Below are 23,653 nucleotides of genomic sequence, written 5' to 3'. Positions count from 1 at the left end.
TCACACCATCGTGATTATCTGGATCATGAAGATCTTTTTCGTACAGTTCTTCTGTGTATTCTTGCCACCTCTTCTTAACATCTTCTGCTTCTGTTAGGTCCCTACCATTTCTGTCCTTTATTGAACCCATCTTTGCATGAAATGTTCCCTTGGTATCTCTAATTTTCTTGAAGAGATCTCTAGTCTTTCCCATTCTATTGTTTTCCTCTATTTCTTTGCATTGATCGCTGAAGAAGGCTTTCTTATCTCTCCTTGCTATTCTTTGGAACTCTGCATTCAAATGGGTATATCTTTGCTTTTCTCCTTTGCTTTTCTGCTTCTCTTCTTTTCACAGCTATTTGTAAGGCCTCCTGAAGAACTTATTCCAATGGGAAAGTTGCCCCTCTATCTAGTGTTAGAATAGAGAAATGAAGTCTCCAAAAGGTGAAGTATCTTACTCAAATTCATATTGCTGTTAAATAATGAGGCTGAAATTTTGAACCTGGGGCTCGGACTCTGTATGCTTGCTTTTCCCCTTTATCATTACAGGCTTTCCTTTCCCACCATGACAATAGAAAATGGGCAGAACATTCTCAGTGGAAGAGAACTAGAGTGCCTATAGGTTATGATTCTTGAAGTTGGGTCGTATTGGGAATCATCAAATGGACTAGAAATGCTCGAGCTAGAGAAAAGAAAACATCAGGGAACATTATTAATGTTTTTGGATTCCCAAAAGGCTATTGTGTAGAACAGAGATCAAACTTTTTCTGTCTGAACCTGAGGAGTTATATAGAGACCAATAGGTGGAACTTTCAAAGAAATAGATTTTAGTTCAGGCTGTATGTGAATTTTCTAAACAGCTGAAGGTCTCCAGAGCAGACATGGTGCCTGGGGATGTCTAGAGTCTCCTGGCCTTGGAAGTGTTTAGGCAGGCCACCTGTCAGGAATATTGTAAAGATGGGCTGGACCGTGAGAACTTTGAGGCTTTAAACAGAATAATCTGGGGTTCTCAGTTCCAAGTCCAGCCTCCCCTGGCCTTCTGGAAGTGTCTGAGTACCACATTTACCACCTGGCCTGCTCTCCCTAGTTGTGTGTCCTTCCTGTCCAAAGCATCCTCCGACTTCTCCGCAAGACCCAGGGGAGAAGACCAACATGTCCTGGGCCTATTGGGTGGGTGACTGCCTCCTCCAGGTCTTGCTTTTCCTCTGATGTTGGATAGAACTTCCTAGGCTAGGAAGTGGAGTCAAGGCCAGGTCCAGAGCCAGGGACTGTGCTAGGAGAACTTCCTGGGAGAAAGGTTTACCTGTACTTGAGAGCTGAGGTCTAGGGCCTAACTGGCTAAAGGCGGGAGTATCCTGGAGAACTGGCTGTCTGGGGCTGCGGAGGGAAGGCTCATTTGATGACATCTTCATTAGGATTTTCCTCTCGTCATACAGACTGTGCACCACACTCACACACATATATAACTATTGGAAAAACGATTTTAATACCCATGGCACATTGTCCTTGTGTGATATAAAATCCAATGACATGTGGCATTTGGAAAAGGTCACTTCTCCCATCAGGATTCATTAGCCTGTTTCAGCCTCTACGCCTGCAGGACGGGTCCCAGCTGCCTGTCCCCTGTAGCAGGGCCAGCTGGACAGGTGGAGCCCACAGGGACCCTCCTGAGAGAGCAAAAGGACTCTGCAGGGTGCTAGCCAGGGAATCCTCACCTTGGCCAAGCTTCTTCTCACACATGCCTGAGGAGTCAGGAGGGGTGGGATCCAGAGAAAATGAAGTCTCTAGTTGGGCAACCTTGGCTTGGGGTCTGGAGTGCATGGGAAGGGGAAAGACAGACCCATGGTCTCAGTATTTTCTTAAGAGTATCATCCTCTGTGCAGAGGGAAGGAGGGTTGAAGGGCTCTGGAGAGAGAGCTGAGACTACAGAGAGGGGGAAGGATGTGGGAGAAGAGAGGCTTGGGCGGGACTCAGTCCCACAGTAGGCGGGACTCAGAGCTTTCCTTAAGGACCTTGGATAGAACCTGGGGTTTCCTAATATTTTTTTTTTTTTTTTAAATTTTATTTTATTAGTTGGAGGCCAACCACTTCACAACATTTCAGTGGGTCTTGTCATACATTGACACGAATCAGCCATAGAGTTACACGTATTCCCCATCCCGATCCCCCCTCCCACCTCCCTCTCCACCCGACTCCTCTGGGTCCTCCCAGTGCACCAGGCCTGAGCACGCGTCTCATGCATCTCACCTGGGCTAGTGATCTGTTTCACCATAGATAATATACATGCTGTTCTTTTGAAACATCCCACCCTCACCTTCTCCCACAGAGTTCAAAAGTCTGTTCTGTACTTCTGTGTCTCTTTTTCTGTTTTGCATATAGGGTTATCATTAACATCTTTCTAAATTCCATATATATGTGTTAGTATGCTGTAAAGCCACAGTCATCAAGACAGTATGGTTTCCTAATATTTTATTCATTCCTCTTTGCCCAAGTAGGGGCCCAGGCCTGTCTTCTTACTCCGCACTTGTGTCTTTCTGGTCTGGTCTCGGATTTCATCTCCAGGTGTGACATCTCCAGGTGTGAAGCAGCTGTCCACTAACCAGGTCCACAGGAACGGGCACTGTGTGTCCAAGACACTGGCACTGTTGGCGCTGGCATTGGTGTGGCCAAGGAAGAGCCAGCCAGCACCAGCGTCCATGCCTTCTCCACCTCCTGTGTGCGGCCTGTGCTGATGCCGGGTCTGCATGAAACACTCAGCACTCGCCTTGAGAGGTGATCCTCTCCCAGCTAAATGGGAGCAGCCTGATCCTGGGGCTCTTGGCTTGTTTGTTGGGAGTTACCAGTAGGTCACAGAGGAAGTCTAGTGTCAGAGTAGAAGAATGAGGACAGACAGAGGAAGAGAGATGACTCTAAAAATACTAAAACGGGGGGCCGGTGAGCTCGGGTGAGAGGAACAGGAAAGAGATACTCCTGAGCAGAACCCTGAGAAACCAGCATTCCAGCATAAGCCAAGAGCCCTGGACCCTGAACATGGGGTTGACGCACTTACACACTCTTGCACACCTTCTCATGAATCTGTTCTTTTTTAAAAATATTTATTTATCTCCTTATTTGGCTGCACCAGTTGTTAGTTTTCATTGCAGTGCACAGGCTTCTGTCTAGCTGCACTACTCGGGCTCCAAAGCTCGGGGGTTCTGTAGTTTGCAGCAAGCAGGCTTAGTTGCCCCGGCGTGTGAGATCTTAGTTCCCTGATCAAGGCTCAAACCTGTGTCCCCTACATTGGAAAGCAGATTCTCAACTACTGGACCACTGGGGAAATCCCCTCATAAATCTATTCTCGCACTCCCGAGTTTAGAGGATGGAAAAAGGAGGGGCCTCTAGCAAGGAGACTAAGAAGAGGTGTCCAGTGAGGCAAGAATAAAACAGGAGAGTGTGCTGTAAAGGAAGCCAAGGGATATAAGTGATTAAGAAGGAGGGAGGATCTGCAGTGAAGTTGCTGCCAATAGAATCAATGAGGATTACTACTGAGACTTAAACGTTGAAACTGGCAAACCAGGCATCGTTGGCCATCCTGGCAAGAGCACTTTCAAAAGAGGCTGGAGGGAAAGAAGAGACAATGATGAATATTGACATCTCTTTTGAGGAGTTTTGCAACTAGGAGCAGATATATACATTCACAGGAAGATTCATTTATTCCTTTGAAACATATTTATTGAGGCCCTGATCTCTGCACGTTTCTGTGTTAGGTGCTATGCGCCCCAGAAACAGCACAGCCCTTGACTTTGGTGGCCTCATAAAGTGATCAGTGAATGAATGAGATGAAGCTTCCATTCTCCCACTGATGATTTTAGCTTCGTCTCCCTAACTGTTCAGATAGAGATGCTAAACATCCCTGCCGTCTCTGCTTACCAGACTCAACATGTCCTAGATTTTCTAAACTGCCCCAATTCCAAATGTTTTGACCTATTGTCACACCAGGCGGTCACACTGGACTCTAATTTTTGATTTAGAAAATGTGGTCATTATGGGGTTGTTGTGAGAATCGCAAGAATTAATCACATGAAAGTATCCATGACCTGCCAAGTGCTGCATCAGTACAAGGCATTATTCAAGCTAGCTTAGACAAGAGAGGCAGCTGAGTCACTCCCTTCTTTGTGCTTTCAGAGTAACGTATACACTCCCCTCCCCAAGCACTGATTTCCCTGGATTTTTTGTGTGTTTTAAGGTGTGTGCCTCGCATGCCAAATTGTGTCTGACACAGGGTAACTTCTCAGTGAAGATTTATTGGATTTCTGAATGAATGGATAAATGGTGAGAGACATAGACAAGTAAACAAATTATGACATAAGCAGAATAAAATGATTATTGCATGGTTAACACTTAACTGAGGACTAATGTTAATTTCTTCACATGTGGTATCTTTCATCCTTTCCAGTTACAGTAGAAGGTGATGATGATGAAAGTCGCTCAGTCATGTCTGACTCTTTGCAACCCCGTGGACTGTAGCCTGCCAGCCTCCTCTGTCCATGGAATTCTCCAGGCAAGAATACTGGAGTGGGTAACCATTCCTTTTCTCCAGGGGATCTTCCAGACCCAGGGATCCAACACAGGTCTCCTGCATTGCAGGCAGATTCTTTACCGACTGAGCTACAGGGAAGCCAATAAGAGGTAGAAGGTATTAATCGCTCTTATGATGAGGCTCAGAGAGGTTAAATGACTTGCCCAAAATGCAGAGGTCCTGAAGGCCTGGGAGCTCCAACTCAGTCCAGCCTGCCCCAAGCTTATAGAAAGTGTCCTTTGGCCCATGGACGTGTGGTCCCTCCTTTGACCCACTCAATTTAGAATCCAGACAGTTGGCCATGAACCCACCCACCACTGAAATCTTCCCTCCTTCACCAGGCTGGCCAGACCAGGCTAGTCTAACCCTGAGCAGCCTCTAAGGCAGGGGCTGCCCAGAGCATTCCTCTTTTATGGCCCTTGTCAAATTCCAAAGCAAGTTGTAAATTCATTAACCTCGAAGGGATTGAGCTGTACAGCTTACTTAGCACCATAAACAAGATCATTGGGATGTTGATTTTCCTCTTTTATTGCTTCACTTGAGGAAACCCTAGTTGGCTCCAGCTCTGGAAATAGAAGTTGACTCCCCTGACAGGGGAAAGGATGCTGGGGACATCCTAGCTGGCTGGCCTTTAGTAGTTGCACATACTATCAGAACTGGGCCTTGGGGCTCAGGTGTAAATCTCTCCGCTGGCTCGTCTGGGCACAGCCAGAAGTAGCCACTTCTAATCCAGCCCCCAAGCCTCTCTCTCTGGGGCTGGCACTAAGCCTCCTGGGGAAAAGCAGAGGAGAGAAGCTCAGACACCTACCTGCCCTCCAGGCCAACTGGCTGTAAGCAAAGATGGTTGTAAGGGGGCATTTCCCTTCTCCTGGCTTCCTAGCCGCTGGTGCTCTCTGTAGTTCAGTTCTTCCCTAGTAAGTTTGCCATTGTCTGTTTAACCCATCTGTCCCTCCAACAGATGAATAACCCTTATGGGCAGGAATTGCTCCCTCTCCCGGTGTTTGGGGTCCAATTTACTCATGTCCCCTCCAAGGCCTGGCTCCAGCAATGATCCTTTCTCTGTAGACCCAACTCTCTTCCAAACACTAAAAAGAAACACACAACAGTCATTATCTAGACCCTGTGCCACTCTTGCTCCTGCCTTCTGGTTCTGGAGTGGGTTGTCCACCCTGACACCCATCTATCCTATTTCCCTCCCTTTCACTGCTTAAGTCCCGGTAGCTTCACATCTGTCCCTGATGCTCCCTGACCCTGCTCTTGCCTAGGTCCAGTAGCTACTCAAACTATCAAGTCCAATAGATGTATTTTGGTCTATCATTTATACTCTTTTATTCAACAAATACTTAATGGGTTCCTGGATGCTGGTGAAACACTAGTAAGCAAAACGGAACAGAACAGAGACCCTGAGAAGTTAAATTTAGCATAAGTACAGGCTGCCAGTCCACCTGGGTTCATACCTTGGCTTAGCCACTTACTAAGTTGTATGGTCCTGGGCAGGTTCCTTAAGCTCTCTGCACCTGGCTTTCTGATCTCTAAAATGGATCGATCATTGTGAGGATGAAGTAAATCATGGAGGCTCATAGCCACTGTTCTGTCTACAGTCATGATAAATAACTTGCCCAATAGCACACAACTGGCAAGCAGTTGGACCAGGCTTTGGACCCAAATCTACCTGATTTCAGAGCCTTCACTGTCTGTGGCATCATGCTCCCTCCCTATTTTTCCTGCCTTCTCCTCACCCCCACCACCCTGGGCCATCTGGATTTTGCACATGGTTGTTGTTCATTTGCTAAGTGGTATCTGACTCTTTGCAAACCATGAACTGCAGCACACCAGACTTCCCTGTCCTTCACTATCTCCCTGAGTTTGCTCAGCCACATGTCCGTTGAGTCAGTGATGCCATCAAACCATCTCATCCTCTGTTGGCCTCTTCTCTTCTTGCCCTCAATCTTACCAGCATCAGGGTCTTTTCCAATGAGTTGACTCTTCACATCAGGTGGCCAAAGTACTGGAGCTTGCACATGGTGATTACCTAGAAAATCTTTGCTCAGTGTATTCATTGAATCAATTTGCTCTGGGTTTAGGGGGGCTAGAGGATCAGAACAGTAGTTATTTAATAGATAGAAATGAAGGGGAGGAAAGGAAGCCATTTTGAAGAGAAGATAATTATTTCCACTTACAGAGTATTTCGTTTGAGGGGAGAGCAGAGCCTCCACAAAGATACCTCCTTTGGGCAGTTGACAATTCAGATGGAGTTTAGGATAGACATCTAATTGGCGGCACATCTGGGAGGGGAGTTGAAGTCCTCAAGCGTGAGAAGATAGATTCTCCCAGAGCAAAGAGCACAGGAGTGAGCTTCAGGTCAGAGGAACTGGGAAGAGGTGACAATGTACTGGAGTCACGTCTGCTGAAGAGGAGGGAGGGATAGGGAGAGGACAGAGCAGGAGCCTTGAGGAAGAGACAAGGATGCTGTGAGAAGGAGCCCACGAGGCCCCTTATTCCAAGAGGAAGATGAGAAGACAGAAAGAAATTAGAGAGGGAAAGAGATCATGGGAAGGCCTGGTCATTATTTTTTTGTTTTTAGTTTTGGCTGCACTGGGTCTTCCTTGCGGCATGTGGGCTCTTGGTTGAGGGCACAGGCTTTCTCTAGTTGCAATACGGTCTTCTCTTGTTGCGGAGCACAGACCCTAGATCGTGCAGGCTAAGCAGTTGCGCCAAGCAGGCTCTCTGGTTGTGGTGCACGGGCTCAGCTGGCCCATGGTGTGTAGGATCTTAGTTCCCCAACTAGGGATCAAACCTGCGTTCCCTGCATTGGAAGGCAGATTCTCAACCACTGGACCATTAGGGAAGTCCCTGGCTGGCTACTTTGAGAAGTTACACAGGAGTTTGAAAAGAAGAATAAGGACTAGCTAGGGACAATGCACAAGAGCCAGAGAAATAGATGTGAGGGTGAAGTCCCTGCTGAAGACTGAGGGGATGGCTCTAGAGGACAGAAGGCGCTGGTTTGGGAGAAAAGGCAGAGACTCTGAGGCCTGGTAGAAGGAGCCAAGTAGAGGCAAATGGCATTTGACCTGAAGAGGAGTTGGGGGAGGGAGGATTTCTTGTACATGGACATCTCAGCAACAGAGTAAAAATGACAATGATGATAATAAAAACAGTTCATGGAATAGCTAAACTAGAGAGGTACAAATTGAAATGCTCACCCCCTCCAATCTCTACCAACTACACCCTGTCAAATACCCTTTCTTGGATGCATGGTTGAAACTTGAACAATATGGGCAAATTCTCCCTCTGTTTCCCAATTACTTCTGGTTTTAAAAAGTTTATGTAGTGCGACATCCCATTCTCATATCTGGGTTAAGGCGTTCTTCTCCTGGTTTTTTATTCCCCCTTCTAATATCCTCTGGAATATTCACTCTTCCTCTGAACCAGTCTCCAGCTCCTCTGATGGGGAAGAGGGAGAGGGAATGAGCTGGCCTCTCTGACCCCACCCCAGGCTGCTGCAGCCCAGCTCTTCCATGGAATCACTATTTCCCTAGCTAGGAGTTTGGGGCGTGAGGTTCTCTGTGCAGCTTGTAGGTACTCTTGTAGGTATAAACGCTCAGATCACATAACCCACCTGAGCCTTAACGTGCTTCCTCTCCTATAAAATGAGTAACACCAGCTCCGACCTTACGGGATCAATGTTAAGGATTAGACAAATGCTTATAAAGCATCTTATGTACAGCGCTTGCTCCACAAAGGGAACTCGCATTACCGGATGCATGAGGCAGAGAGCTCTGGGACATGGGAGTGCACACGTGTCTCTGTCAAAATGTGTGTGTGTACCTGTGTGTGCAAAGGAAAGTTATGTGTAGGATGGAAACGGGGCACCCTTGTGAGTCAGCTATTGTGTGTGTCATTGCCTACAGCTGACCCTAGGGCTGTAAATCCTGCCTCTATTCCTGCTAAAGTGAACACTTTATAGCCCAAGGTCAGGCCCATGAATCATAAGCGGGGCTGGCAGGAAGCAATCAGACTGGGCTGGGTGGGGCCAGGCCAGGGCGGGGAGCTGGGCTGGAGGAGTGCCCAGTAATAGGACCACTTGGAGAGGAGCCCTGGGCATAGCCTGCATTCCCAGACCTCAAAGAGCCTGGCTGATCTCAGCAGGGTTGCAGTTTCCCTGGAGCCTCCGCTGTCAGGGGGCCTTTCTCTATTGACAGCAACACTCACACACGTGGGTGTCCTCCCAAGATTGGCCTCTCCAGTATCCTGAGCTTCAAGCTCACCTGAAGCTGGAAGATGCAAGGCCCGAGCCCAGGGCTCCCAGCCTGGTGGATGTGGAGCACCCGGCCCTTTGAGCCAGATGCTTTTATTTCTTCTTTTCCTTTCCAATCTGTCTTGGGGAAAGTGGCCCCAATAAGGCAGCCTTTTCACTCTGAAACCTTTTTATGACTCCAGCCATAATTAACTGGAGTAATAAAATTTTTCAAATCCAAATAGATATAATTAACATTTAATGCCCCTGGTTGGTGCTGGTGGCTGGGCCCATTAAGAGTGCGGTATTGATTGAGAAGGTGAGCCAGCTGGGTCTGCTGCTGGGCCAGGGGGCAGAGGTGGCTGAAGCCTAGGCTGTCTATGGGCCGGGCCCCAGCCCAGGTGTGAAGAGGGTGGCAGGTGGCATTCTCCATCCCTGCCTTGGGGATCAGAGTGTGAAGAGTAGGGGGGCTGAATAGAATCACCGCTACCACCCATCTCCCATGGCTCTCCCACCTTCAGACCCTGTGATCTCAGGCCTCCTTCACCACTATGCACTTCTCTACCAGACCTCACACTGCCTTTCCTGTGCCTGAGGTTGCCTCCTCTCCCAGAATGCATCAGGCGAGGACAAAACCATGTCTTCTCCCCAAAGAGTCCCCTGACATCAGGCATGCCTCTTCCCACTATTTCTCCTTTCTGACATCCTGCCGGGCTGCCTGCTTCAAGTTAAGCAGGCAAAGAAGCCTTTCCTGACTCCACAACATGACTTTCATATCCCTACTTCCAACTAAACCATACATCCCCCAAAGCTGGAGAGTGGAACTGTTAGGAGAGCATTCATTCTAATTGCAGCCCTTCTATTTCTCTGCTGTGTGACCTTGGACAACTCATCAAGCTTCTCTGAGCCCCAGTGTGCTTAGCTGTGAAATACAGATAACAAGAATATCCACCTCCTAAAAGTGTAGGTATGTCAACCTTCATCTCACTTACATTTCCCAAGAGCCCCTAATGGCAGGATTACTGTCTCCTCTTTTCTTGTGACACAGGTTTAAGGAAGATTAAATTTGATGTGTGTTAAAAACAACATCCACACTGGGAACTACAAAGAACAAGTTGATTCTACGATCAGACCCCTCACTCAGGGGGCTCCTGGTCTGGTGGGAGTACAGCGCAGGGAAAAGGGGTGTCCACAGTCAGTTGGTTTAAGTTAAGGCTGCAAGGATAGGGCGGGCAGGCTGCGGGCCCTGGTGCAAGTTGGGAGGCAGAACGCTGTAGGAAAAGTGGGTGAAGGTCATGGGCTCAAGGCAAAACCAGATATGAGAACAGAGTTGAATAAAGCATAATGGGGCTGATGTGTGTGGCTCTGTGACCATGAGGGTGCTGGGCATGGTCCTCGGAAAATACATTTTCTCTGAGAAGCCCTGAGCTGGGAAGCAGGCACCTGGTGCCAGGACCCTTAGGCGGTGGATGACATCCCACTCTTCACATCAGGAGGGCCATCCCCCTCAGGCAATCACCCACACATGCCCTTGGTGGGGTGAGCAGCCCAGGGCCTGCTGGGCAAGGAGTCTAGGTAGGGACTGAGTCCCTCCCTCTGTATGTCTTTGCTCCCCCCACCCCCCTGCTCTCATGCTTACCATCCTCTGCTCTCCATGAAGTTGTATATCCCCCATCCTTCAGGGCCTGCCTCTCAAATGCCTCCTCCCAACCTTTAGTGGAGCACCTAGGAGCCCTACTTTTCCTCGGTGCTCACCCAACCCTATGGGGCCTTCCCCTGTGACCCAGAAGAATTACGGCTTTAGGCCAGGTCTTGCATTGAACTTGAATTCGAGTGAGTCTCTGCTTCCTCCACCAGCCCCGTCCGGAAGGCTTGCTCCCAGCAGACCATACTCAGCACCAGCTCTGTTCTTGCAGCCCAGCCCCTTTCCCAGCACTGCTAACCCAGGAGGCCATGGGGAGGGGATACTGCTGACACCAGAGGAACAGGAAGGCTGGGACCAGCATCAGCCCCCCTCTCTGCTCAGTCATTCAATTGACGTCATTCACTGTGCCAGGCCTGGTGAGAAAATAGACCAGTGAGGTGTAACGGCAGTGTGACAAGGGAGGCCGGAGGCTGTGGGGACATGGAGTCCAAAGGTTTGGACAGCACTGCTTCTGGAAGAGCACACCTTGAAGCTGAGCTCTGAAAAGAGGTTTACCAGGCAGAGGGAACAACATGTGTAAAACCCAAAGGGGAGAGGAAATGGCCTGGTTGAGAACAGAAAGAACTCTGTGTGGCCAGAGCGTCAGCGTGCCGGTGAGACGCGGCGCGGTGGGTGGCTGGCCGGACATGCAGTGGTCTCCGCCAGAGCGCCCTCAGGCCTGCCTGGGAACCGGGCCCTTCAGCTCCCCACTCCATGGCATGCTGGCAGTGGGGCTTCTTCTATCTTGCTTGACACCTTTGAGTCTTGGTTTCCCTGTCAGTGAAATGGGAGTAATAATCCCACTGAGCGTGAGGCTCAGGCCACTTCATGCTGGGCCAGGCCTGGCTCTCAGGATAGTGACAGACACAGCCAAGACATGGCCTTCCACAAAGGACTGTTCTTGTCACCAGCCTCTGTTCCCTGTCCAAACATCGAGAGGGGTCAATAATAGGGAGGTGTCTATAAGTCCTCCCCGCTTTCACAAAGCAAGGCCGTGTTACCCCTGCTTCACCCTTAGCCCCTGAAAGTAAAGTGAAAGTGAAGTGACTCAGTCATGTCCAACTCTTTGAGATCTCATGGACTGTAAGCTTCTTCGTCCATGGGATTTTCCAGGCAAGAGTACTGGAGTGGGTTGCCATTTCCTTCTCCAGGGGATCTTCCCAACTCAGGGATCGAACCCAGGTCTGCCGCATTGTAAGCAGACGCTTTTACTGTCTGAGCCACCAGGGAAGTCACCTTAGCCTCTAATGCCTAAGAATGAAGGCCCAGGGAAACTACCAATGACCTTTATCTCCCAGACCCCAACATTCCTTCCATTCTCCTTCTACTGCAGCCACACACACTGGCCCTGCTGGGCTGTCTCTCAGCCTCTGTCTTGGTCATGGCGCCACCCTTCCTACTCTTGCCATCCCACACTCCAGACCTCCAGCACCTCCTCCTCCAGGAAGCCCTCCTCTCCTCCACACCATGACCTCACTCTCCTCCTTAGCTGTTCTCACTTCAGCCTCTTCTGTGCCCAGCCTCAGAGCTGTGGAGGCAGAGCCGCACTTCTCACCACAACACCCAGAGCACTGGCTCCCAAGCATGTTAAAAATGGAAAAAAGACAAAGGAAAAAAAAAGGAAAGAAAGACAAAGGAAGAGACAGACCAGTGGACGGAAGAAAAGAGGGCAGAGGGCAGACTCTCCCTTGAGCATCCCAGCCTGAGTCAGGGTAGTGTTCACTCAGGTCCTCCCTCAGCCCTGCTCCACAATCAGAACCGAGAACTGTCACATGGAAGCCCTGGGCTGTGACATTTTGCAGGGCGTGCTGGTGGTGGCAGGGCTCAGAGGCCCGTGGCGTGGCTGGTGACAGGCTGTGCCTGCCCAGGCCTCCCAGCTGCCCTGCTGTCTCTGGCCCTTTTGGCACATAACCTCCAGCCCAACCCCCCATGCAGCTGCCTTCCTCATGACACTGGCCTGTGTTGTCCTGATGACCACTGACCACTATTCCTGGGGGAGAGCCAGGCCTGCAAGAAGGAGGGGCTCTAGAACCTCCCAAGCCTCCCAGGTGGTCAACCTTGTCCCCCACACTCCCATGCCCTCAGATGCTCCCAGGCAGGGCACGAAGACACGCCGAGACCCGCCAGTCTCCAGACTTCAGGCTCTGCCCACTTGTCTCATTCACTTGTTAAAGCAACTTGGGGGGCCTGTGTTATCATCCTCAGTCTCTAGGAATGAGGAAATGAAGACTCAGATCAAGATACCAAAGTGTGCACGCGTGGCCACTAGTGTCAGTTGGGTTTCAAGACTAGGTCTGCCTGATCCCAGAACTCACGTGCCACCTTCCAGCCTCCTTCCTCACGCTTGCTGCCTACCTTTAGCCCAGCCCTAGCCCCAGGAGTCTCCCTACAACTGAACCACCAGGACGGAATGCAGAGCGCGCAGGTACAGGGAAAAGAGAGGAGGAGGCCACAAGCGTGAGGGCAGAGGAGGTGTTTCTGGTTGGGGCACTGGGTCCAGAGCTGCTGTGGTAAGTGTGCTCTCGCTGTCCCTCCGGGTCACGGAAGCCCAGTAGGAACCCACAGCACAGACTCAGGAACAGAGCCTACCCAGTCTCCTCCCCCTCTGCAGACCCCCACATCCATTCCCACAGCTCAACACAGGGAGGCGAGCCCCTTTCCCTATTCCTTCCCATGCATTAGCCCTAGCAGCAGGCAGGGGACCGTTGGACCTACCATCCTGCCTGGTCAGTTTTTGTTCCTGAGTGGTAAAGAACCCACTGGCCGATGCAGGAGACGTAAGAGACGCAGGTTCAGTCCCTGGATTGGGAAGATCCTCTGGAGAAAGGCATTGCAACGCACTCCAGTGTTCTTGTCTGGAGAATCCCATGGACAGAGGAGCCTGGCGGGCTACTGTCCATGGGGTCGCAAAGGGTCAGACAGGACTGAAGCACACACACATGGATGACTTTGGCCAGATGTTTTTAGTGTAGTCAACAGAACACAGCACTGGACTATAGGAACCAAAAGTTTCACTTTTAAGCTTACTAGCAACAGACAAATACTTTTACCTTTCCCTGTCTCAAGGACTCCGCACTTTCGCTGCCAGGAGTCCAGGTGGATCCCTGCTTGGAGAACTAAGAACATATTAGCCTGGCAGCACAGGTTAAACAACAAAAAAAATTGCATTCCTACTTTAAAAATCACAACATGTCAGACTTGAAAGGGGTAAATTCTTTGATCCAGGTCAGATAACTATCACCCCTTCAAGAACCCGCTCTGGAGTACCCAGGAGGGCCAAAGAGTAGATGGGGCTGGGGAAGAGGAAAATTCCTTAGAGAAACCTTGATTTAGAAGAAAAGCCCTAGAGGGTCCTTTGTCTGCCTACCCCACCACTCACCACTCTTTTCACTTCACCCCATACACTCACACTCACACGCACACACATCCTCCCTGTTCACCTGCAGTCAGGGCTGGGCTAGTGCAAGTAATTCTTCCCTACCTGCCCTACATCCAGGAGATGGAGTCCTTAGAACAGAAGACATGGGGTAAGACATGTTTCCCCAGCAGCAAGGGGCCTTCCAGGAAGAGTGAGGGAGGCCTGTTCTCAAATGGACTGCTGAATTGCTTTTCCTCTCTGCCTAGGGCAAATGCGTGAGCATTGCTGAGGCCTGAATGAGCTCGATGGAGGTGTATGTCCCCAGACCCTAATGCCCCGCTGACCTGGCTCAGGCCAATATCCAGAGGAAAGTACAGCAGAGGACCTGGAGGTCATCAGAGAGGCCAAGAGGACATTCAGTCTTGGGGCAAGACTGAAGCAAGGGAGAGCATAAGTGCTGGACTTAAGGGGGCTCAAGAACTGGGCTGAGGTTGACAGATTTAGCTCTGAAGGTGGGAACTGGGGTGATGTGGGGGAATTAGGATTGATTCCAATTTAGACTGAAGTTTAGGATTTGAGCTCAGTTGACTCAGAGGATTGGGCTTAAGTTTTGTTTCAGAGTTTTCCTAGAAACCTACTTCATGCCATCCAGCTGAACCCATCATCGAAAAAAGCAGGGGGAATTCTAATAGTCACTTTTGGCCTCTGGTCTGGGAGCTTTGGCCACCTGATGCAAAGAGATGACTCATTGGAAAAGATCCTGATGCTGGGAAAAATGGAAGGCAGGAGGAGTAAGAGTTGACAGGATGAGATGGTTGGATGGCATCACCAACTCGATGGACATGAGTTTGAGCAAACTCCAGGAGATGGTGGAGGACAGGGAAGCCTGGCATGCTGCAGTCCATGGGGTCACAAAGAGTTGGACATGACTGAGCAACTGAACAAATGGGAGGAAATAGGAATGAGGGTGAGCATTGGCTTTGGAAAGGAGCAGAGTCAGCATCCCCTGACTAGGGAGCCAGGGAGAGTAGGATCTTCCTCCTTAAAGGGTGGTCCACAGATGAGCAGCATCAGATTCACTACCTCTGTAGAAATGCAAAATCCTGGGACAGGCTCCAGAGATATGGAATGAGAATTTACATTTTAACATGAACTCCCGAGTGTCCCACAGACACCTTCCAGTTTGAGAAGCAGTGGGGAAGCTTTCCTAGCAGGAAGGCCTGAGGTAGGGGTGGGAAAAGTCAAAGGACCCCCAGCCCCTAGACCTGTTCCAGAGCCCCCTGCCTGACACCCCCTCCCAGTGCTGGAGCCACAGCGACACCTACTGGCCATGGGCATCTAGGCCACCCCCTCCAGGACATCTGGGCCCTATGGTCCTGCCCTGCCTGGCCCCCACCCTGAAGTTCTAGGGGTCTGGCTTCCCCAGCAAGGCTGGAGCAGGTGTAGGATGAGCCAGGGCCTCAGGGTGGAGCAGGGCTCTGTGTAGGCTGGGGCTCTGAGGCCTGCAGGTGAAGAAGGCAATACAGGTGCATAGGTGTCCTCAGGCACACAGATCTCAGATCACATCAGAGCCTTGGCATTCTCCCCACACTCAATAACACAGAACACATTTGTCCGCTCTCTTCTCTTAGGTCCTCAACCAAAAGGGACAGGGTCCTACCCCAGTCAGCATCTTCTGATGCCCCAGTGGGACTTGAACCTATGTCTAAAGGACCCTTCTTAGAAGCAGGCTGTTGGGGGCTACAATTGAACAGCAACTCAGAAAAGGGGCATTGCTGGAATATTTCTGGTCCAGGGTTGTGGGTCCTGGAGGAGAATTCTAGGTCAAAGTGGGAGACGAACGCCAAAGCGCAGAGGAGTAAGGGGGTAGGGAAGGAAGCCAACCCACCTCCAGGACAGGGCTCAGCTAACTTGCCCCAGGGGACCAGGCTGGTTCAGAGGGCCCCCTCTGGGGGCCAGAGCCACCAGGGTCAAGATAGGGGCCTCCTTCTGGGCAGCAGTCATCCCCCACCCATCATTCCCAGGCCTCAGTCATTGTTGGACCACCCCCCTCCAGTTTGCTCTCAGCCCTGAGAAGGGGTTTGCCTGAGAACTAAATGATTGTGATTACCCACCAGTGTCTGCATTAGTGGTGATTAGTTAAAACATCAGAGTCTAAACAGTCAATTGGTTCTAATAATTAATACTATGGCTCAGCTGTGATTGAGAGAGGGCAGCGGGAAGAGAGAGAGAGACGGAAAGAGAAAGAGAGGGAGACAGGGTTGGCAGGAGAGCCCCGGCTCTTTAACCACCATTTCCTGATCCCCCCCACCAGGTATGGTGCCAGGGCACACCTGGCTCCTAATTCTGTGTGCTCACAAGATTTTTTAATAAATTACATCACTGAGTATCATAAACACTCTATTAGTCTCTGTTTTACAGGTAAGAAAAAGGAGGCACAGAAAGGTAAAAGCCAGAAGATGCTCAGTAACAATTTGGTGAATGAACAGATAAATAAATGCATGAATTGCCCAAAACTGAAATCCAAACCCAATTGAGCCTGACTCCAAAAAGTTTGAGGGGAAGGTGTATAGAGGGGAGAATTTGCGGGGACAAAAGAAAAAAGAAAACATACAACCACTCTTCTCTCTCCCACCATTTCTCTCCTTAGAAACACATTCCCTCTCACACATACCTTACTCTCTGTCTCATGACAAAAATACACCCCTCTGTCTCTCTCCCACTCTCATAGAAACTGCCATCATTCACCCCTCTCCCCACACCTCCCTCTCTCCATGTGTCCCTGTGTCCCATGCACACTGGCCCCGTCATAAGCACTCAAAGAGCGCTTGGGAACTGAAACAAAACATGTGTGCTGTTCTTAGTCTGTCAGTCAAGTCCAGCTCTTTGTGACCCCATGTACTGTGGCCCGAGAGGCTCCTCTGTCCACTAGGGATTCTCCAGGCAAGAATACTGGAGTGGGTTGCCATGGCCTCCTCCAGGGGATCTTCCCAACCCAGGGATCGAACCCAGGTCTCCCACATTGCAGGTGGATTCTTTACCAGCTGAGCCACCAGAGAAGCCCATATAATAAACAAACCCACCCCTTTCTCTCTCCCTCACACACCCACCCACCTTCTGTCCTCTTCCATGAGTCAGGCCCAGAGGTTTCCAGCTGGGCTGTCTCTGACGAAGCTTGCTTTGAACCGTCCCCAGATCTAGAAGGACCACAGGGGCTGCCCTGCCTGGCTGGGGTGGGGGCGCTAGCCCAGTCTCCTTAGTTATCCTGGAGCGGGCTCAGCCCCTCCCCACCCCGTCCCCAGGTCACGCACAGCGGCAGAGCGGCCAGCGAGCAGGATGGCTGTGTGTGCATTGCTATTAATCACCCCTCCTGGTCCGCTAACGAGGCTAATGCGGTAAGTGACAATAGCCCATCTTGGTTCCTGATTTAGGGGCTCAGGACGGAAGCTGGGCTCCTGGGAGTGAAGACGTGAATTCTCCACGACACTAAACCTTCAAATAAATCTCCTCCAGTCAGAGAAGCCCAGGGCACTAAATCCCACGCGCCGGTAATTGAAACCCTTAGAGCTTTCTTGGGTAGGGAAATTGCTGAGAGAGAGAGAGCAGCAGGGTTCCGGGTCGGGTGGTGGGCCAGCACAGGGGCTGCAGAGGGCTCTGTGATGGGGAAGCACCAGGTATCTGCCTGTCCCAGTGGGGTGTCTGTCTGTCGGTGTTTCTAGACGCGGGATTTCACTGTCTGACTGGCTTGTGTAGCTACTGCCTACCCTCTTCCCGCTAAGTCTACGAACACATGGTATTTTTCTGGGACAGCAGTTATGGAGCTTCTGCCTTTTGAGAGCCTCTGCCTTTTGAAACCCTGCAGCCTCTGCTTCTTGTTGACCATGAGGCCAGGCTTCATTTAAGCAGAAAGAACCTTCAACATTACCTTGATTGCCTTCCTTCCCCTCTTTCTTCCTCTCTCACCCCCACCCACCCCATCTTTTCCTCCCCTTCCAGACATTCCTCTGCTGTCCCTTCAAGTCCTCCTGCATTAACTTGGTCATTGAATCATTCAACAGTCATTACCACTCTGTACCAGACCCTGTTTGGGGTTCTGAATGTACCAGGATGTCAGATAACTTCCCTGCCCTCAAAAAGCTCAAGGTCTACCAGAGGAGACAAATGAATAAGCAGACAATTGCAATATTATCCAATGTGTGCCATAATAGAGGTGTTTAATTCAGTTCAGTCCCTTTGCGACCCCATGAACCGCAGCACGCCAGACCTCCTGTCCATCACCAACTCCCAGAGTTTACCCAAACTCATGTCCATTGAGTTGGTGATGCCATCCAACCATCTCATCCTCTGTTGTCCCCCTTTCCTCCTGCCCCCAATCTTTCCCAGCATCAGGGTCTTTTCAAATGAGTCAGCTCTTCGCATCAGGTGGTCAAAGTATTGGAGTTTCCGCTTCAACATCAGTCCTTCCAATGAACACCCAGGACTAATCTCCTTTAAGATGGACTAGTTGGATCTCCCTGCAGTCCAAGGGACTCTCAAGAGTCTTCTCCAACACTACAGTTCGAAAGCATCAATTCCTCAGCACTCAACTTTCTTTATAGTCCAACTCTCAATAGAGGCGTAGACATATAAGAAATATAGCATGAAGAAGAGGAGTTCCCTATCAGGGAAAGCTTCCGAAAGGACGTATTGTCTGAGTGTGATCTTAATAGGAGTTACAAGTTGCCCATGGGGAGATGGATGTTGTGGGCATTATTGGCAGTGAGAATAATAAGTGGAGAGCTAGGTCTTGCCCAGCCATAGCACACAGCATTGCTGGAGGGGATATTAGACTGGAGAGAAACTGTCTGATAAGGAGTTCAGGATTTATGCTGTGGGCTTTGGGAGCCACGGAAGGATCTTAAGTAGTTGAATGATAGGGTCTGATTTGTGTTTTAGGAATATCCTTCTAGCTGTAGAGATAGAAATGGATTAGAGGGGAGAGAGATGCATTAGGAAATATAAGAGTAGACTGCAGATGATGATGTCTGAACGAGGGCAATGGAGAAAAGAAGATGGTCTGAGGGTACTTAGAAGGTGAAAACAGCTACGATGTTGATTTATTGCATGTAGGAGCCTGAGTCAAGGGTAAGGGTCTAGACTGCCGATTGAGGGAGTTGTGTGTGTGGTGGTGCCGTACCCTGAAATTGAAAAAGCAGGAGGAGAGCAGGTCTAGAGGAAGATCAGTTTTGTTTCAGGCATGTGGAGGCTGAAGAGCCTGTGGGACATCCAAGTAGAGAACCTGGTACCCAGTGATGTGTACAGGTCAGGACTGGAGGTACGAATGGATGAAAGGAAACTAGAGTAGAGATCATGCAGAGAGTGCAGGGAGAGAAGTAGATGACGGTGAGGATGATCGCTAACGTCAGGGGAAGAAGAGTGGTGAAGAGCATGGGCTCCACTATGGCACTGCCTGAGTGGAAGGTCCAGCACCACCACTATCAGGTGCCCATGGCAAGTTACAGAACTTTTTACACCTCTGTGTCCTCATTTATAAAACGAAGGGAAGGGAGGAATACTACGGAGCTTGGCACAGAGCAAGCATTTGATCAGTGTTATCACTTCCCTCCCTCCTCATCCATTCAACTCCTATTTATTCATCACATCTCAGCTTGTGTCATTTCCTCAGAGAAACCTTTCTGGATTCCTCTGAGCAGGAAAAATCTCCATTTTATAGGCTCACCTGACCCTGTTCACCTCTCTTTGACACAACTTCCATCTTACAGTACTTGTATAATTAGTTTATTGCATGCTTCCTGCTTGCAAGCTCCATAAAGACACAGATTTCATGGTTTCCTTAGACCTTGGTGTAATGCCTAACACATGGAAGACAATACGTGTTTATCAAATTAATGAATGGATATAGCTGCAGTTCCATCATATTTGGCAAATGATGACCATCGAGGATCTATCTGACTGAGAACAGATTGATTGAGAGTAGGGTGGGAGGGGTGAAAACCAGACTGCCATGAGTTTAGAAGTGTTTGGGAGAGAAAGAAGTGTTGGAGAATCTTAGGTGAAAAGGAAAGTGGAAAGAAAGGGCATTAGCTACAAGGGCCCATATGGAAGAGATGGGAGGATGCTGTTGATATTGTTGTAACGGGGGAGACAGGGTGTATGTGCTGATGGAGGGAACATGAGAAGGGAAGGGGGAGGATGCAGGAGAGAAGGGAGAACAGGACAGCTTCCCCAGGGGATGGGAGGAATGGGATTCTAAGTCCAGGAGAAGAGATTAAGCAAAAACAGGAGAGTGAATACCTCTTCCGCTGAAACTAAAAGGAAATAAGGAAGTGCATTTTGGATATGGAAGTTGATAGAATTCATGCCTAAGGACTTCAAATTTCTGAGTGAAATAGGCAGTACGACCACCTAGTAAGACAGAGGGACAGAAGGTGGGGAGGGGGACTCAAAATAATAAAATATTATTGGATTGTCTCTGTGGAAAAGGAGAGACAGAGCTGACCAAGGGCATGGAAAAGGATTGCTTAGCAGTGCTGAGATTGGAAACTGTGAATTTTTATTGGCACATCTCTGCGTGGTTTTGTGATTCTCCCCAGCTGCGTTTAGCCGCCTGCATGTCTGAGACAGAGAGGAGAAAAGCTGGGTTGTGGGGAAGGCAGAGGAAAACAAGGAGGTTGAGTATGTTGGCAAGAGGGTGTTGAAGTGACGCACCCTGGGGTCCAGGCTAGAAGCCATGAGTAAGTGGTCTAGGGAGATGGGAGGAGGAGAGAGAGAGAATCAAGTGTGGTGAGCGGGTCCAAGGCCATGAGAGGGCTGGGAGCGAGGGAGTTCTTTCACAGAGTAATTTTGGTTGTTAGCAAGTTCCTCCAGGAGGATGTGGAATCTTGGAATACAGGAAAAAAACAACAGGAGCTGACAAGATCAGGGCAGGTGTCACCTGGGTGACAGGTGAGTGTCAAAGTCCTAGGCAGATATGGAGAAGATGGATAACAGCAATGAGGAAGGCAGGGTGGTACTTGCCCTCAGGGTCCACTGGGTGGAGACGCAGTGGCCTGAAAGCAGCAGTGGGAACTAAGGGAGATACTGACCCCACCTCCTGGCCGGAGGAACCTAGAGTTGGAGAGGACTACAGGGAAGTGATGTCACCAGGGAATATAAGTGATGTTTTCAGGTTTCTGAGAGAGGAAGTAAAGAGAACATCTAGGGAGCAAGGATGCAGAGGAGTTTCTTGCCAAGGTCCTCGGTCCCAGAGGGCATGGTAGGAACATGGTCAAGCGCCCCCTCTGTCCCCTCCCTTCCCAGCATCTGTCCTAGGACCCTCTGCATCCCTCCCCCATCTCCCTGACTTGACATCGCTCCTCCGGTACCATCTACTCCACAGTCCACGTCCTACCCATCTGTTCTCCATCCCATCCTCACACCCCTCCCTCCTCTTCCCACACCTCCTCCCCAGTTCTCTCCTCCCCAGACCCTGCTCCTGCCCTGCCCCACCCCAGCCGGCCTGAGTGAGCAGGAACCCCTGCACCTTCATTTCTCAGGTCACTGCTTGGCTAATGGGCTATTAATTTGCTCAATCGTCCCCTGTGAGGCAAACTCAATTTCTGCCAGCCAGTCGTCCCTCCCTGTCGACAGTGTGATTGATTGGAGGAACAGCTGTCACCGCCCGGCTGCCCGCTCCCTGCCTCCTTCCGCGCAAGTCCGCGCCACCCCTCCTCCTCGGGCCGCCGCCCCGCGCCCACAGAGGCAGCGCACCCCTGCCACCTGCCCAAGGATCTGTCGCCAGCAATGAAAAATGACAGAAATATTTAAGGACAAATAAGGTTTCCCAACGCAATTGAAAATGATTACAGGCAGCTACAGATGGGGCCAATCTGATGCGCAGCAGCAAATCAAATCGAATTTCCTTATCGGCGTATTATTTTAGGCGTTATCTGGCACGTTGATGCAGTTATCAATTCAATTTCAGCCGCCGGTCCGCTGTTTACTGTCTCGCCTTTGCTGGGAAAAGGTAAACATGCTCAGCCCAGCAAATTAATTTCTGACCGAAGACAGAGGCTGCAAAGGACTGCTCCGCAGGCCCTGCGGCCCCCACGATGGCCCTGGGCTGCAGTGGGCCAGGCTGACTGGGCTGGGGGCAGGCCAGAGCCTGCCCAGGGAGCAGAAGCCCCGCTGCTGCTTGCCCCCGCCCGGCCCCAACCCCAAGCAGGATTCAGGGCTCCTAGGAGGCTGAGGTGACCGCTGTTGGCTCTGCGGCTGCTGCCAGGGAGAGGTGAAGGTCTCCCATTAATTTCCAGCTAAAAATGACAAATTCATCTTGGACGACAATTAAATGAAGTCAGTAATTGATGCTAATTGATCTCCAGATGCGAGGGCTCCCCTCAGCCTTAGCAGCACGTGGCTGTCTTGCTCACTCTACCCACCCCAGCCCTTCTCCTCTACTTCTCTTCCTCTCTTGGTCCTTGCACACCTCCACCCCGCCCCCACCAGGGCTCTGGGTCTCTGCACCCCACAGGTCTGTAGGAGACAGCTGGCCGGGGCTGGGCTAGCAGGCAGTGCCCAAGGCCAAGCAGCTGGCCTGCTGCCTGTCCCACCCTGCAGGCACTTGTAATCAGTGCCCCAACTTCCCCCCCGTGAGCTGAGAAAGCAGGTAACACTGGCCTCCTTGGCGGTTCAGGATTTACTGCCCACAGCTGCAAAGGTTCCCACTTCATTTTTATAAGCCCGTAGTCAGAGCCAGCAGGGGGTAAAGCACACTTGGATTTACTTTGCTTTACACAGTCCAGTCCTAACATTTTGGCTCCATGGCAAGGAAGATGCTGGAGGGGAGTAAAGTGTGTGGACATGCCAGGGAGTGTCCAGGTGGACTCAGGCTACACTTGCACATATGCCTGTGCTCACATGCATTTATCTATATGGCAACAAATACCCACACTTGTCTGAGCACCTGGGTGTGCCAGTGCTCACACGCGCATGTGTGTGTCCAGACATTTGAAAGGATATTTGTGCATGTCCATATGTGGATGTTTTCCTGAACGGGGCCCTTTTCTGCAGTTTATAATAAAGCCTAATCCCAGGGAACTCTGGGAGGCCCACCTGCCCCACCCACCACAGGCCTGGCTCTGTCTGGAAGTGATTAGCTAAGGGAGGAGGGGAAGTTAGCTAAGAAGAGAGGCTGCAGTTGTGTCTGGGGCAGCCAAGTTCAGTGGTATGAAATAGCTGTGACCCCTGAAGCCCCGACAGCCTCTAAACAGGCTGGCTGGTGCACCTGGCTGGAGCAAAGGCTCATGAGGTCGAGGGTTTAGGGTCCATGCCCAAGACTTAGTGAGCTTGACAGTGCCTTGGCCCAGAGTCCTTGGCTCCAGCTACAGCCCAAGTGTGAGCCTCAACTACCCACAGACTGACCTCCACCTGGATATCTTGCAGATGTTGGCTACTGGCCCCCCAAGAGTCATGCCTCCTCCATTGCTATAGACAGTAAATAGTATCCATCACAATAGGGGTCAGGGCATCAGCGAGGCTCCAGTTTCACAAGAACCTGTGGAGCTGACAGGAGGCCATATGGAGTGGGCAATACCAATGTGGGTTTCTGCCAGCAGAGTAGAGGGAAGGGAAGATGGCAAACGCATGTGGGCATGAACATGTCAACCCTGTGGATCCCGAGTTTACATGTCACCTGTATGCCACCTGGTGCTGCGAGGGAGTCTTCCCTATGGCAGGAAGAGAGGAAAGTGAAGAAGATCACATACAGTAGATAGATGATCAGACCAGGGGCAAGGTAGAGGCAAGGAACCAGATAAAACCTCCACAACATCTCCCAGCTAACATCCACGTCTTCTGGGG

At 50.5% G+C, this 23,653-nt stretch overlaps 1 long non-coding RNA gene across 1 annotated transcript; it reads right to left on the bottom strand.

Moving 5' to 3' along the window:
- Window positions 1–3,663: 3,663 nt before the first annotated feature.
- On the bottom strand, window positions 3,664–8,618 carry LOC136152902 (uncharacterized). Its single transcript, XR_010660289.1, has 4 exons — window positions 6,718–8,618; window positions 6,492–6,626; window positions 5,346–5,622; window positions 3,664–4,626 (listed from the first exon to the last, which is right to left on the bottom strand). It is a non-coding gene; the product is annotated as an uncharacterized lncRNA (long non-coding RNA).
- Window positions 8,619–23,653: the final 15,035 nt, after the last annotated feature.

This window comes from Muntiacus reevesi, chromosome 1 (assembly GCF_963930625.1).
Source record: "Muntiacus reevesi chromosome 1, mMunRee1.1, whole genome shotgun sequence".
Taxonomy (NCBI): domain Eukaryota; kingdom Metazoa; phylum Chordata; class Mammalia; order Artiodactyla; family Cervidae; genus Muntiacus; species Muntiacus reevesi.
The sequence above is the reverse complement of the archived record's forward strand: the minus strand, read 5'-3'. Positions and strand labels throughout refer to the sequence as shown.